The sequence below is a fragment of the Macaca mulatta genome, chromosome 18, assembly GCF_049350105.2.
Source record: "Macaca mulatta isolate MMU2019108-1 chromosome 18, T2T-MMU8v2.0, whole genome shotgun sequence".
Taxonomy (NCBI): Eukaryota; Metazoa; Chordata; class Mammalia; order Primates; family Cercopithecidae; genus Macaca; species Macaca mulatta.
Window position 1 is genome coordinate 16945619 of NC_133423.1, and position 13139 is coordinate 16958757.

Consider the following 13139-nt stretch of genomic DNA (forward strand, 5'->3'; position numbering starts at 1 on the left):
TACCCAAATGCAAAGCAGCTATCCAGTAAACATCTGTGAATAGGCCTATGGAGAGGTGAGATCTACTGTTTCCTAGAATTAAATTCTAAATGGAATTCATTCTGTGGACACTTACGAGAAACACTGCTCAGCATAATAGAAGTGTCTTTTGGTGCGATTTCATAATAGACATGGAGTTATTATTTGGGAGGCTGGACTATCCACTGAAGTGTAGTTGTTTTGATCATCTCATATTCACCTTGTTGGTGAAGGAGGGATCTCCCCCACTAAATAGTAGGAGACAACCAGGCACACAGCATGAGACACTGGACAGATGAAACTGGCAGCAGTTTATTAGTCACATCTGCTCACAGCCCAAGGAGGGAGGTCACCGCATGCCATGCAGGGTCACAGGAGAGTTGCATTTGGGAAAAGAGTGAACCAGCAGGGGCTGTGGAAGGCAGGCTCTATAGTAACAAGAGGAAGAGGCGATTCCTGGATCCTCCGGATGTGACAGGCTTATTTGAATAAGTTTCCAGGCTGGCAGGAAAGTGAGCCAGGTTAAGACCCAGGTGGGGTACAGCTGACTGGCCGATAGGGGAACTTAGAAGGGCAAGGAGGCTTCCTGCTTAGTGGGTGAACAGGGTGCACATATCTGACAAGAGCAGGGGACTGCATGGCCAGGCCTCTGAGGCCCTAAGTCCGTAGATGTCAAGGCAGCACATAGATTTCAGGTCTTACAAGACAGAAATAAAATATTGAGTGATAACTCTTCAAAGAGAATTTGATAAACATACAACTTTACAAGATCCTCTTGGCCAATCTGCTTATTGTTACCTTTTATGTATTGTGATTTACATGGCTAAAGTCTGATTGTATTATAGGTCTATAACAGATCAAACCAGTATCATTAACTTTTGTAATTCACTATTGATATGATCTGAATATACTCATCCCAGGAACGATTTAAAAAACGTATTCCCGGCCAAGTGCAGTGGCTCACGCCTGTAATCCCAGCACTTTGGCAGGCTGAGGCAGGCAGATCACAAGGTCAGGAGATCGAGACCAACCTGGCCAACACGGTAAAAACCCTTCTCTACTAAAAATACAAAAATCAGCTGGGTGTGGTGGCACACACCTGTATTCCCAGCTACTCAGGAGGCTAAAGCAGGAGAATTGCTTGAACCCGGGAACCAGAGGTTGCAGTCAGCCGATATTGTGCCACTGTACTCCAGCCTGGTGACAGAGTGAGACTCCGTCAAAAAAAAAAAAAAAAAAAAAAAAAAAAAGACACATTCCCACATGGATGGTAGGCAGCTACTCTATTTACACTTCCAGTTCCCAACTACTAACCCACTTAACTGGACTTCTTGCAAGGCTGTGCAAGAAGGCATGCCTTTGCATAACGAACGGGGCGCCAGCCTATTGCTCCTGGCTGTAACACTCAGAAGCTCTCTCTGCAGTGAAAGAATCACATTAACTGATTATTCCCCACCTAGGATTATTCTTTCCAAGTGCAAGTGTTGGGTAGAAGAGGCAGCAGAATGAGAATGATAAACCCGGCAACCTCTGATACTCCCTCTTTCCTCTCTCAGCCCGCACACAACGTGGATGTTTCCTTGTACTCCTCAGTCCTATTCCCTCCCTGCAGCTAATTCGCCAACTTGGGTCAAAAGGGAAAAGTGAACTAGCTGTGGAATGCAAATCTAAGTGGTGTCAGTGAAATAAGGGGCTGCCCAGGGTTCTTCTGACTGCAAGGGTGTTGATGGAATAAGTCCTTTTTGCTGTCCCCTAGAAAAGAGTACCAACCTCCCTCTTCAATCTAACTAATCAGTGTGTTCTCTTAACACTGAACACTGCAATTTCATTTCAAGCCTGTAATACAAATGGCTACAGAAACCTGAGGTGCCTTTCCAAAAATATTTGAAATAAAATAGAAAGACATGTTCTGTATACCCATGAAGCTGTCTCAAACTGTGAATAGAACATTATCTACTCATCTCTGCCTCCTGATAACAATTGTAAATTTTCAGAGAAAGTGAATAGTTACATGTTTGAACAGGTTTGTGACCTACTGATCCCTATGAATGCAAACTACAAATAAGGCAGAAACATACAGGAAGTTGGACTGATTTCTCACTGGTCTGAGTTAACTGCTCTCTCATCCTCTGTGCTGGCCTTGGAATTGCTGGTAAAGTTCTAGACTAGAGGTTGCTTGTATGGATTTCTGAGACCTCCTGCCCACATCTTCTACCCATTCTCCATTTCACTCTCTATTCTCTCATTAAAAATGGGTCTATATGTCAATACTATTCAGCAGAGAAGAAAGAAAAGTAGCAACAAAGGAGAGGGAGACAGCTCGTTCCAAGCAGAGTGGTTTGGCTGAATGGTTAGAGGTATCACTGCCGAACTGACCACAGGATCCTTGGAGAATGTCAACTTCCAACTTTAGAAAACATTTAACCTACAAAAATACACAGAAGGGTTCTGAACAAGGAATTTCAAATTAGGCTCCTAATATCTCATTTTTGACCACTGCAATAATAAAGTCATTTTGGGTTTGCAGGCACACTATGAAGTGTAGAGAAAAAGTAAGTCAGTTAGAGAAAAGAGGACTACATTCAATGACTACTATTTCCTTATGGAGAAGAAAACCGGCAACAGAAGAGAATACCATTGGTTTTGCTGTGCTGGATGAAGAAAAGGAAGGGATGGTCTGCACAGAACCTGAGGGAGTAACTGGCACAACATAAAACTATTTCTTCGGTGGTAGCTGCTGCTGCTTCTGTACCTTCCTCATTGACCTCCACAAAGGACTTGTGCATGACCTTGGACAAGTACAGATCCTTCAAGTCTGCCCTGTCCTGTTCTAAGGCATCGACCATGCCCATACTGCGAAGGACATCCTCCATGTTGTAAGTTTCCTCTAGTTTAAATCTAGGAAGGAAAACTTCCATCTCTCGTTCATGCATCTTGTCTGGCTTTGTCCATTCTATCAATCTCTCATAAGAAAGTTCTTTTTCCACCTAAAATAAGAGAGTGGGAGATTTGAAAATCTAATCAGTGTTGTCCAATGGGACTGTTTTCTACGATGTTAATACGCTCCGGCTGAGTTGCCTGATGTGGTAGCCATGAGCCATATATGGTTACCGAGCACTTGAAATGTGGATAGTGCAATAAAGGCCTGTTTTGTAAATTTAATTTTTTAATGTAAGTGTACATCATCCCGAATGGCTAGTGGCTACCATATTGGACAGCACACATATGGAAGAAAGCACCTTAATGCGAAACCATTCGAGATGACTTTACATTTCAATGCCTTGATTCCTGGATTCAAGACACTTAGTCAAACCTTTTCCTTCATGCGGAAACTTACAACTTAGAGTATATTTGTAGGAGAATGACTGTCCTCTTAAAGTGTGGTGTTCTATCTTAATAAAAGCATGCTGGTATCTCAGACCTATCTTCTCTTTTACCCAAATTTCCTTCCAATGAATCCATCACCATTTTCTGTTCTTTTAACTTCCAACATCTTTCGGCCCTTCCTCTGCCTCTGTTGCTGCTGCCTTCATTCAGGCCCTAATTGTGTCTTGTTTAAAATGTCATAGCAGCTTCCTTTCTTATCTCTCTCCATTCTTACTTCTTTCAATTTGTCTGTTGCAGTCGTAAGGATTAGCTTTCTAGAGAAGCAAAATGCTACCCTGCTGAAAGTCTTCACTGACTCTCTAACACCTTGCTACTCAGTGTGCTCCATGGGCCAGCCGCCTCAACATCACCTGGAAGCTTGGTGGAAATGCAGCATCTCAGGCTCCATCCCAGTCCTACTAAACCAGAATCTATATTTTAACGAGATCCTTGGCTGATGTATAGACTCAGAACAGCTCTTCCCCATATGACTGCTTTCTGAAGGGAAAACTCACACCTAGTGGGCAAGGCTGGAGTGAAGACTACTAATATTAGTCAATGTCATACTCTGCGCATTGAAACAAATGCCTTACATAGGCAATCTCCTTTATCCTGCAATAACCCTCATAGAGATGTACGGATATCATTTTCCACAGGAAGGAAAAGGCTAAGAGAAAAAAAAGTCAAAATTGTAAAGCAAGATTTTGAGGGCTGACCTGATTTGGCCCCAACCCGAGTCTTTTCTGGAATAAGAGTATTTTCTTTTCTTTTTTTCTTCTTTCTTTCTTTTTTTTTTTTTTTATTTGATGGAGTCTTGCACTGTTGCCAGGCTGGAGTGCGGTGGCACGATCTCGGCTTACTGCAACATCCACTTCCTGCGTTCAAGTGATTCCCCTGCCTCCGTCTCCCTAGTAGTTGAGACTACAGGTGCATGTCACCACGCCCAGATACTTTTTGTATTTTTAGTAGAGACAGGGTTTCACCATGTTGGCCAGGATTGTCTCGATCTCTTGACCTCATGATCCACCTGCCTTGGCCTCCCAAAGCCCTGGGATTATAGGCGTGAGCCACCGCGCCAGGTCAAGAATTTTCTAGATCGTGTTCAGCACTTAGAACAACATCCCGCTGGATATAACCATAAAAAGAGAAAAAGGCATGTGACCAAATATGTCAAGAAAACATTGGTAAAACCGAATTTTCAAAGTTTTTTTTTCCTAAAAGCTTGTGAGAGCATTCACTATGAGAAAATGCATACTTTGGACACTCATTAGCATTTTCAAATCAGTGTTTTCATCTGGAAGCATATTCAGCTCCTTTCCAACATAAGAAAGCACCAGAATTTTGTTTAATATTTCTTTTGCATAGGTCATTTGAAAAGTTGATTTCTTAAACATCATTTGCACAGGTTTTTCTTTGTTCTATAAAAGACACAGGTAAAAATTAACTTGAAACACAACCATTAATACACTGTACATACATCAACAGAGCTGGCCACTCTCTGCCTTGGAAACACTTTCTTCCCTTGGTCTCTAGATTCCCATATTGGCCTCTGCCTTTACTGGCCCTTGCCAGTTTCCAAACACTGGGGTGTCCATGGTTCAATCCTTACTTTACTTTTCTTGGTGGACTTCAAAAGAATCAGAATATATCACTCCAAAATATGCTACTTTCGTTTAAGAATTATTTTGAGGTGAAGGCATTTGAGTTCCTGAAATATGTTATCTGCCTAAAAGCAGAGCCTCCCAAAAGGACTCAGAAGCCCTCACTTGTCATAAATTTGCTTTTTGGGAACAACTTTAGTCTTCTCAAAGCTGAGAACTCTGTATACACTCAGCCAGACATTACGACTCGACTATTATATCAGCTATCCATTCTACCCTAAAGGATCCATTTATCTCTTAAAAATGTCATTTCTTTTCGCTAAGTTCCCTTTTCCCCCTCCCTTTCCCATCCTAAATTAGGTAAATACACCACCAATTCTAACCACTCATTTGAGTTACTCATAACTGAGGTCTCCAACGTGTATATGTGACACACAGGTTGATCAATTTCTGTTTGCTTTTCTCTTGTAAATTCTCTTTTGTTACACTATAAGGTCCTAGCCAGTGATCCCAGGAAGATAGAGGAAAAAGACTTTTTTCTCCCCTATAGTTTCATTTAGTCTCTTGAATTGAAATATGAAACCAAATTTGCACCTCTGCCCTGGAACTCACCCCTGTAGTCTAGACTCATCAATTTTGCTGCCTACGCGACATCTGCAACTGAACATACAACGTATAAAAGAAACCTCCAATTTAACATGTAACACTGGGTCCCTCACAATCCATTCCAAATCTGCTCCATCTCTCATCTTCCCTGTCTCAGTTGATGTGGACACCATCCTGGAGGTAACCTTGACTCCTGTCTTTCTCTCACAACACATGTCTGACCCATTATAATTATATCAGCCCCATCTTTAAAATGTAACCAAAATCTAACCCATGCTTCCTACCTCCACTGCTATCATCCTAGTCCTGGATGGTGCAGTCAACTCCCAAGAGATTGCCTTGTTTCTTCCCTTATCCTCTCCATGATTGTTCTCAGCCCAGGAGCCCGAGGGCTACTGTTAAAACACAAGTCACATCATTCCTCCACTGAAAACCCCTCTGACTCAGAGTGAAAGCAAAACTCTTTGAAATGACTTGCAAATCGTACATCAAGATGGTACTCATAAAGTTTCAGATTTTAGAGCATTTTAGATTTCAAGTTTTCAGATTAGGGACTTGTTCAGATTAGGGACAAATTTTCAGATTAGGGGAGTTGTTTTCCCCTAGCTTTTTCAAAAGGTTTAATGCGAATGTGCCATTTCCTTCCGATAGAGCATCCATGACAGTGAGCCTGAAACAATGGATTTTTAAACAATATTACATTAATATAGGTTTACATGTGTATTTACTTTTCACTCTATCTATTACCAGTTAAATGGATACTTGTTTTCATACACACAAGAACTATACGAGGGCTTTTCTTACAAGATGTCATTTAATCCATACAAGCTGATGAGGTAGGTGCTGTGAGTGAACGTCTGCACTTTACAAGCAAAGAAATTGAGTCTTCACTTTTTAAGTCTGTTTCCCCTGAGATCACTCAACTACAAACAGAGTAGCAGGCATTAGAAACCAGGTCTTTGTGGTTCTAGGGCTCCTCTTAATCACCACAGTATAAGGACTTCCAATAAAAGAAGCAGCAGAAAGCAAAAAAGATACTTGCTTAAAACATGAAATTTGTAAGTAGAAAAACTATTGATTTCCAATACTGGTAAAATAGGTATTCCTTCCTATATTCCATATGTGATCATGTAAATTAGGACACCAATATTTTCAGAATGTAACTTAGAACTATGTTTTTATAAACGAAGGAAGGAACACAGGGAAGATAGAAGGGTAGGAAAAAGAAAATGCCATGAAAATATTTATACCTTTAGGATAAAAAATTCCATTTTAAAGAATTTCACTAAAGATAAAGCTCACAAGTACTGATAAAAACAGTATGCAGGAAGATGACTACTGAAGCACTCTATATGCTGCAGAGAAAATATTTAAATACCCAGCAACAGAGAACCAGTTAGATTCTGTCACATCCATGATTGAATATAAATGGAGATATTAAAAATCACAGTAATGCCATGAGAAAATATTAAGTATAAATTAAGAATAAAGTTACACATAAGTATAATTCATAGACAAAAAGACTACGGGGAGCACTGAACATCACATATTTCTGGATAATGGGTAATTCTAATTTTATTTATATCCTTTGCTACTTTCCCTACAATGTGCCTATATTTGTTGTAGTGTCATTTGGTAATTTTGCTTTTATGAAATTAATGGACTTGCACTTAGTTGAAAAGTGAGATAATACTAGGCAAGATCTTACACAAATCAATAAGTGTCTTCCTACTACTCCCACCTCCCCAGAAACAATAAACCTCAGTGCACCCTTTCTCTTGGTATTTACTTTCATATTTAGAAATAATTGTGTATACGACTATTTTTAACCCCACAATTTTTGACATTATAAATTGCCTTCCTAATTTAGGGCTGATAATTAATTTTCTTTTATCACTTACCACACTTCACTTCCTCTCTCCAAGTGTTTGCTTTCTCGTGACTAAATAGTATTCACTGCTAAGCCAATGAATGAATAATGGATGCATTTCTTTTCTTACGTGTCTGTTTTTCCTTATGTTACTATTGCTTTCCCCCCCTTTTTGTTTTCATTTTTTAAAAACCTATGGCAAATTCCCCTCCCACCAAATATTCTACAGATCACTCAAGCCCTTTCAGTAACTTCTTCATATGCTCGACCACATATGGGTAATCTACCAGTCCCATTTCTCATCTCCCACAGTTTCCCCCCTGCTGGTGAGTGCAGGTTTATTTAGTCTGTTAAGATTTTCATTCCCAAAGCAGAATTTTCATAGAGAACAACTTTTTCTGCTATTATACCTTATTTAGTCAATGATCAATTAATTTCTTGTTAATTTGGTAAACAAATTGTTTTCCTTAAACTTTAAAGCACACTGCTAATACAGCAAATAGGTTATTTTAAACATTTAAGCATTGATGATAAAGCTTTATGTATCAGATGTTTTAAAGTTGTAATCACTTTAAAGAACAAACTTACGAAGTTAACAACAGTATCATTAATATAAGCATTTGTACAATAATAAACTGAATAAATCAACACTTATAAATCTGGTAAACTAAATTCTCCTAAGACTTTCAAACATGTTTTAAAATACACACAACTGTACAACAGTGATTATAAAACTTATTTCTAGCACACCACTAGTAATACTGTGGGTTTTATTCACTTTATCTTCACTCTATCTTTTTATATTTCCTAGGGTGACGGTAATGCTTATTTTAATACTTTTCTGGGGTTAAATTAATAACAGACCATCTCCTATTCACAAAAACAATAGGATGGGGCTGCCAGATTGATGATTAGGACATGGGGTCTGACTGACCTGACACTGCTACTTTTCAGGTCATACTGCTATTTATTTTTATAGCCAAACAATATTTTTAAAGCCAAATAAATGTAAGGACCATTTTATGGTTTGGTCCTATACTGGGATTTCGCAAAGACGACCATTAAATTTCCTTTTTTTTTTTTTTTTTTTTGCCAAATGCCTTTCCTTGAAATGAAATACTATTTGAGGTTTTCGTGCATCTGGTTTGCATAACACAGAGTTCTATCACACAAGTTGGCTTTCAAGGTCTCCTGGTTTAATACTTAGGCCTTCAGGTTGGTTTATAACCACTGGGCCTGTCAACCTATGTGCCTATAGTCACAATTCCTACACAGCAGTCGTATATGAATCATCACACGCATCACACAGCATTTCTTGTAAACATTATTGAAATTATGTCCTGCTTCCTTTAAACTCATCTTACTCTTTTTTTTTTTTTTTTGAGACGGAGTCTGGCTTTGTCCCCCAGGCTGGAGTGCAGTGGTGTAATCTTGGCTCACTGCAACCTCTGCCTCCCAGGTTCAAGCGATTCTTCTGCCTCAGCCTCCTGAGTAGCTGGGACTACCCCACGTCATCACGCCCGGCTAATTTTTGTATTTTCAGTAGAGACTAAGTTTCACCATATTGGCCAGGCTGGTCTCGAACTCCTGACCTCGTGATCCGCCCCCCTCAGCCTCTCAAAGTGCTGGGATTACAGGCGTGAGCTACCGCGCCCGGCCCATCTTACTTGTTTTATCTGAATTTACTCAAGGACTCTTTCTTGGCTTTGTAGTAACATGTATTTCAATTAACACATGCTGGTTTTCGTTCTTGAGTAAATCCTCTCTACTTACCTACTGGGAATCTCTTTAAATTGGTTACTTTCTTTTTACACTGTCCGAACATTCTTGCTTTCTGGCAACAGTATCTTCCTCATTTTGATTTTTTTCCAGTCCAAAAACATACCATCAACGCCTCTCCTGGTTTCTTTTAAAGGAGGGGGAATGCCAAGTACAAATTCTGAATACTGAGAGCATATGAGTTTGGGCACCGACAAATAAATACTGTTGCTCTTGTTATTCCTGGAGGTCCCAGGCCTCACAGCCCCCTCCAGCGCCCAGCGGAAACTTCACCAGGGTGGGAGGCCTCATTTTGTCTGCACCTACTTCCAGCTCCGACAGGAGGCGTGGGCCCAGGCAGGACTTTCACCCCCCAGCTCCTCGCCCATTCGCCCTAGCGTCTCCTCCGCGTGCCTGGACCCACAGGGCAGCCAGCCAGGTGCAGCCAAGTCCCTGCCCTTAGGGAGGCCCCGCCAGAGACCAAGTGAAGAAGGACAGCCCCAGGGAAAGGTCTGGACAACAGGCGCGCTGAGCACTTCACTGGGCTTCCCTGTCGCGGGTTCCAGCCCTATTCCTGGGCTCAGCAGATAATGGGAATCCCGCGTGTGGGAACCGCTCCGAAAGCCAGACACCTACCCCAGTTCTCCGCGCAGCTGCCCAGGAGCGAGGTGAGACCTGGTCGGAGAGGCGGGAATAGAGCTGTCGGAGCGGCGCGGGGTATCACTTTCTAGTGAGTGGCGAGGCGGGCGGAGTCGGGCCCAGCCAGGAACTACCCAGCGGGCGCCTGGGCAGGAGGGCGGGGCGGGTCCCGCAAGCCGCGGGATTTCCTGATGTGCGCGAAGCGGCCAATCTCTATGCGGGTAAAAACCGCAACTGCCTGGGAGTTTTCAGTCAAGAAGCGATAATGCGCTTTGGCCATTTGGGGTTTTTCGTGGTTCCATACAGATTGTAGGATTTTTTTTTTTTCTTCTATTTCTGTGAAGAATGACATTGGTATTTTGATAGGGATTGCACTGACTCTGTAAATTGTTTGGGTGGCGTTGTAATTTTAACATTAATTATTCCAACCCGTGAGCATGAATATGTGTCCATTTTCTGTGTGTCCTCTTTACGTTTTTCTCATCAGTGTTTTATAGTTGTCCTTGTAGAAGTCTTTCACTTCTTTGATTAAATTGATACTAGGTATTTTATACATTATATTTCTTATAGGTATTGTAAGTGGGATTTCTGTCTTGATTTTTCAGATTGTTCACTGTTCATGTATAGAAATCTTACTGATATCTTATATCCATTTTGTATTCTGCAACCTTACTGATTCATTTATTAGTTCTAGCAGTTTTTGAGGGGAGTCTCTTGGTTTTTCCGATTATAAGATTATGCCATTGGTGAGCAAAGCTAATTTTATTTCTTCCTTTGCAGTCTGGGTGTCCTTTGTTTCTTTTTCTTGCCTAATTGCCCCGGCCAGGACTTCCAGTCAGAGAATGAATAAAGGGGGCGAAACTGGGCATCCTTGTCTTGTTGCAGATCTTATAGGAAAGGTTTTCAATTTTTCCCCGTTCAATATATTAGCAGTGGGTTTTTCATTTTGGTTTTTATTATTTTGAGGTATATTCCTTCTATACCCAATGTGTTAAGGATTTTTATCATAAAGCGATGTGGAATTTCACTGAATACTTTCTCGGCATTTATTGAAATGATCGTGTAGTTTTTGTTGTTGGTTCTGTTAATGTAATGTATCGCGTGTATTGATTTGTGTATATTGAAACATACATACCCTGGTGAATCTCACTTGATCGTGGTGAGTGATCTTTTTAATGTATTGTTGAATTGGAGTTGCTAGTAATTTTTTGAGGATTTTTTCTGTTTTCACCTGTTGATGTGATGGACTCCTTTATTTGATTTTCAAATGTTGAAGTAGCCTTGTACACCTGCAATCAATCTTACTTAGTCACAATGTATAATCCAACTATTTTACACATAGTTGGATATCGTTTGTGAATATGTTGCTCAGGATTTTACACCTATACTAATGAAAGATACTGGTCATTAAGTTTCTTTTCTTCTCATTTCTTTGTCTGGTTTTGTTATCAGAGTAATTCCAGCCATAGAGAATGAATTAGAAAGTAGTTCTTCTGCTTCTATCTTCTGAAAGAGACTTAGAGAATTGGTGTAAATGTTTTCTTATTTATTTTTATTTTTTTAGAATTCACTAGTGAGTCCATCTAGGTCTGGTGATTGTTTTAAAGGGCTATTAATTATTGATTAAATTTTTTAGTAGATATAGGCCTATTCAAATGTTCTATTTCCTGTTGTGTGACTTTTGGCGGATTGTGTCTTTCAAGAAATTGATCCATGTCAGGTAGTTTATCAAATTTGTGGGCACAGAGCTGTCCCGAGTGTTCTTTTATGATTTTTTTATTGTACATGGGATTTTTTAGCATGTCACCACTTTCATTTCTGATATTAGTAATTTAGGCTTTTCTTTTTGTTTAACCTGGCTACTGTCACATCAATTCATTGATCTTTTAAAATAATTAGCATTTGTTTTCATTGATTTTTCTCTCTGGATTTCATTCATTTCTGCCCCCATTTTTATTATTTATTTTGTTCTGCTTAGTTGGGTTTAATTTACTCTTCTTTTTCTGATGTTCTAAAGCAGAAGCTGTGCTGACTGATTTTAGAGTTTTTAAAACAAAGTTTCTACTTTTTAAATTTATCCATTCAATGCCATGAATTTTTCTGGAGAGGTGACTCACATTGTCCAGTAAGCCAAGAAATGTTAAGTGTCTAAATAGTAAACTCTAACCTTAGGTGAGTAAAATATGGAAACTAGTGGATTAAATGATCTGTGATTGAATCTATTGTTTAACTCACTAAACGAAATTAGTTAAGCAAATATTTACCTGCACTCCTTCATCTTTAACCCCTTCACTTTTTTGAAGTCTTATCCCATAGTTATGCTCAATATCTCAAATATTTTTTTAAAACACACTTTCTTTACTTTTATATATCATATGATTTTATTTACATAAATTTCAAGAACATGCAAACTGATCTGTAGTGATATAAGGTACATCAGTAGTTGCATGGAACATGGAACTGAGGACAGGGCAGAGAGAGGTGGGTGAGAGGCAGTATAAAGGAGAAGGAGATACTTTGGAGTGATGGATATGTTCATTATCTAGATTGCTTTTACAGGTGTGTATATGTATAATACATAGATCCAAATGTATCAGATTGTATATTTTATTTTTTAATTAATTAATTGATTATTTTTAAATTAATGTTCATTATTATACTTTAAGTTCTGGGGTACATGTGCAGAACGTGCAGGTTTGTTACATAGGTATACACGTGCCATGGTGGTTTGCTGCACCCATCAATCCGTCATCTACATTAGGTATTTATCCTAATGCTACCCTCCGCTAGGCCCCCACCTCCGCGACAGGCCCAGGTGTGCGATGTTCCCCTCCCTGTGTCCATGTGTTCTTATTGTTCAACTCCCACTTATGAGTGACAACATGCGGCGTTTGGTTTTCTGTTCTTGTGTTAGTTTGCTGAGAATGATGGCTTCCAGCTTCATCCATGTCCCTGCAAAGGACATGAACTGCATAGTATTCCATGGTGTATATGTGCCACATTTTCTTTATCCAGTCTATCATTGATGGGCATTTGGGTTGGTTCCAAGTCTTTGCCATTGTGAACAGTGCCACAATAATCATACATGTGCATGTGTTTTTACAGTAGAATGATTTTTATTCTTTTGGGTACATACCCAGTAATGGGATTGTTGGCTTATATGGTATTTCTGGTAATAGATCCTTGAGGAATCGCCACACTGTCTTCCACAATGGTTGAACTAATTTATACTCCTACCAACAGTGTAAAAGAGTTCCTCTTTCTCCACATCCTCTCTAGCA

The 13139-nt window shown here is 39.8% G+C and overlaps 1 protein-coding gene across 4 annotated transcripts in view; it reads right to left on the reverse strand.

Annotated features, from left to right (window-relative positions):
* LOC702046 (serpin peptidase inhibitor, clade B (ovalbumin), member 6-like) overlaps positions 1-9973 on the reverse strand; it is a 46253-nt gene extending 36280 nt beyond the window's left edge. For 2 of the 4 annotated variants that reach the window (XM_028838168.2, XM_077975020.1), the window contains exons 1-2: positions 9856-9973; positions 5876-5986 (exon numbers count right to left, since the gene is read on the reverse strand). The gene's annotated coding sequence lies outside the window, so the exon portion shown is untranslated. The remainder of the gene's footprint in view (positions 1-5875; positions 5987-9855) is intronic. The other 2 variants (XM_015122160.3, XM_015122158.3) reach the window with 1 other exon arrangement.
* Positions 9974-13139: the final 3166 nt, after the last annotated feature.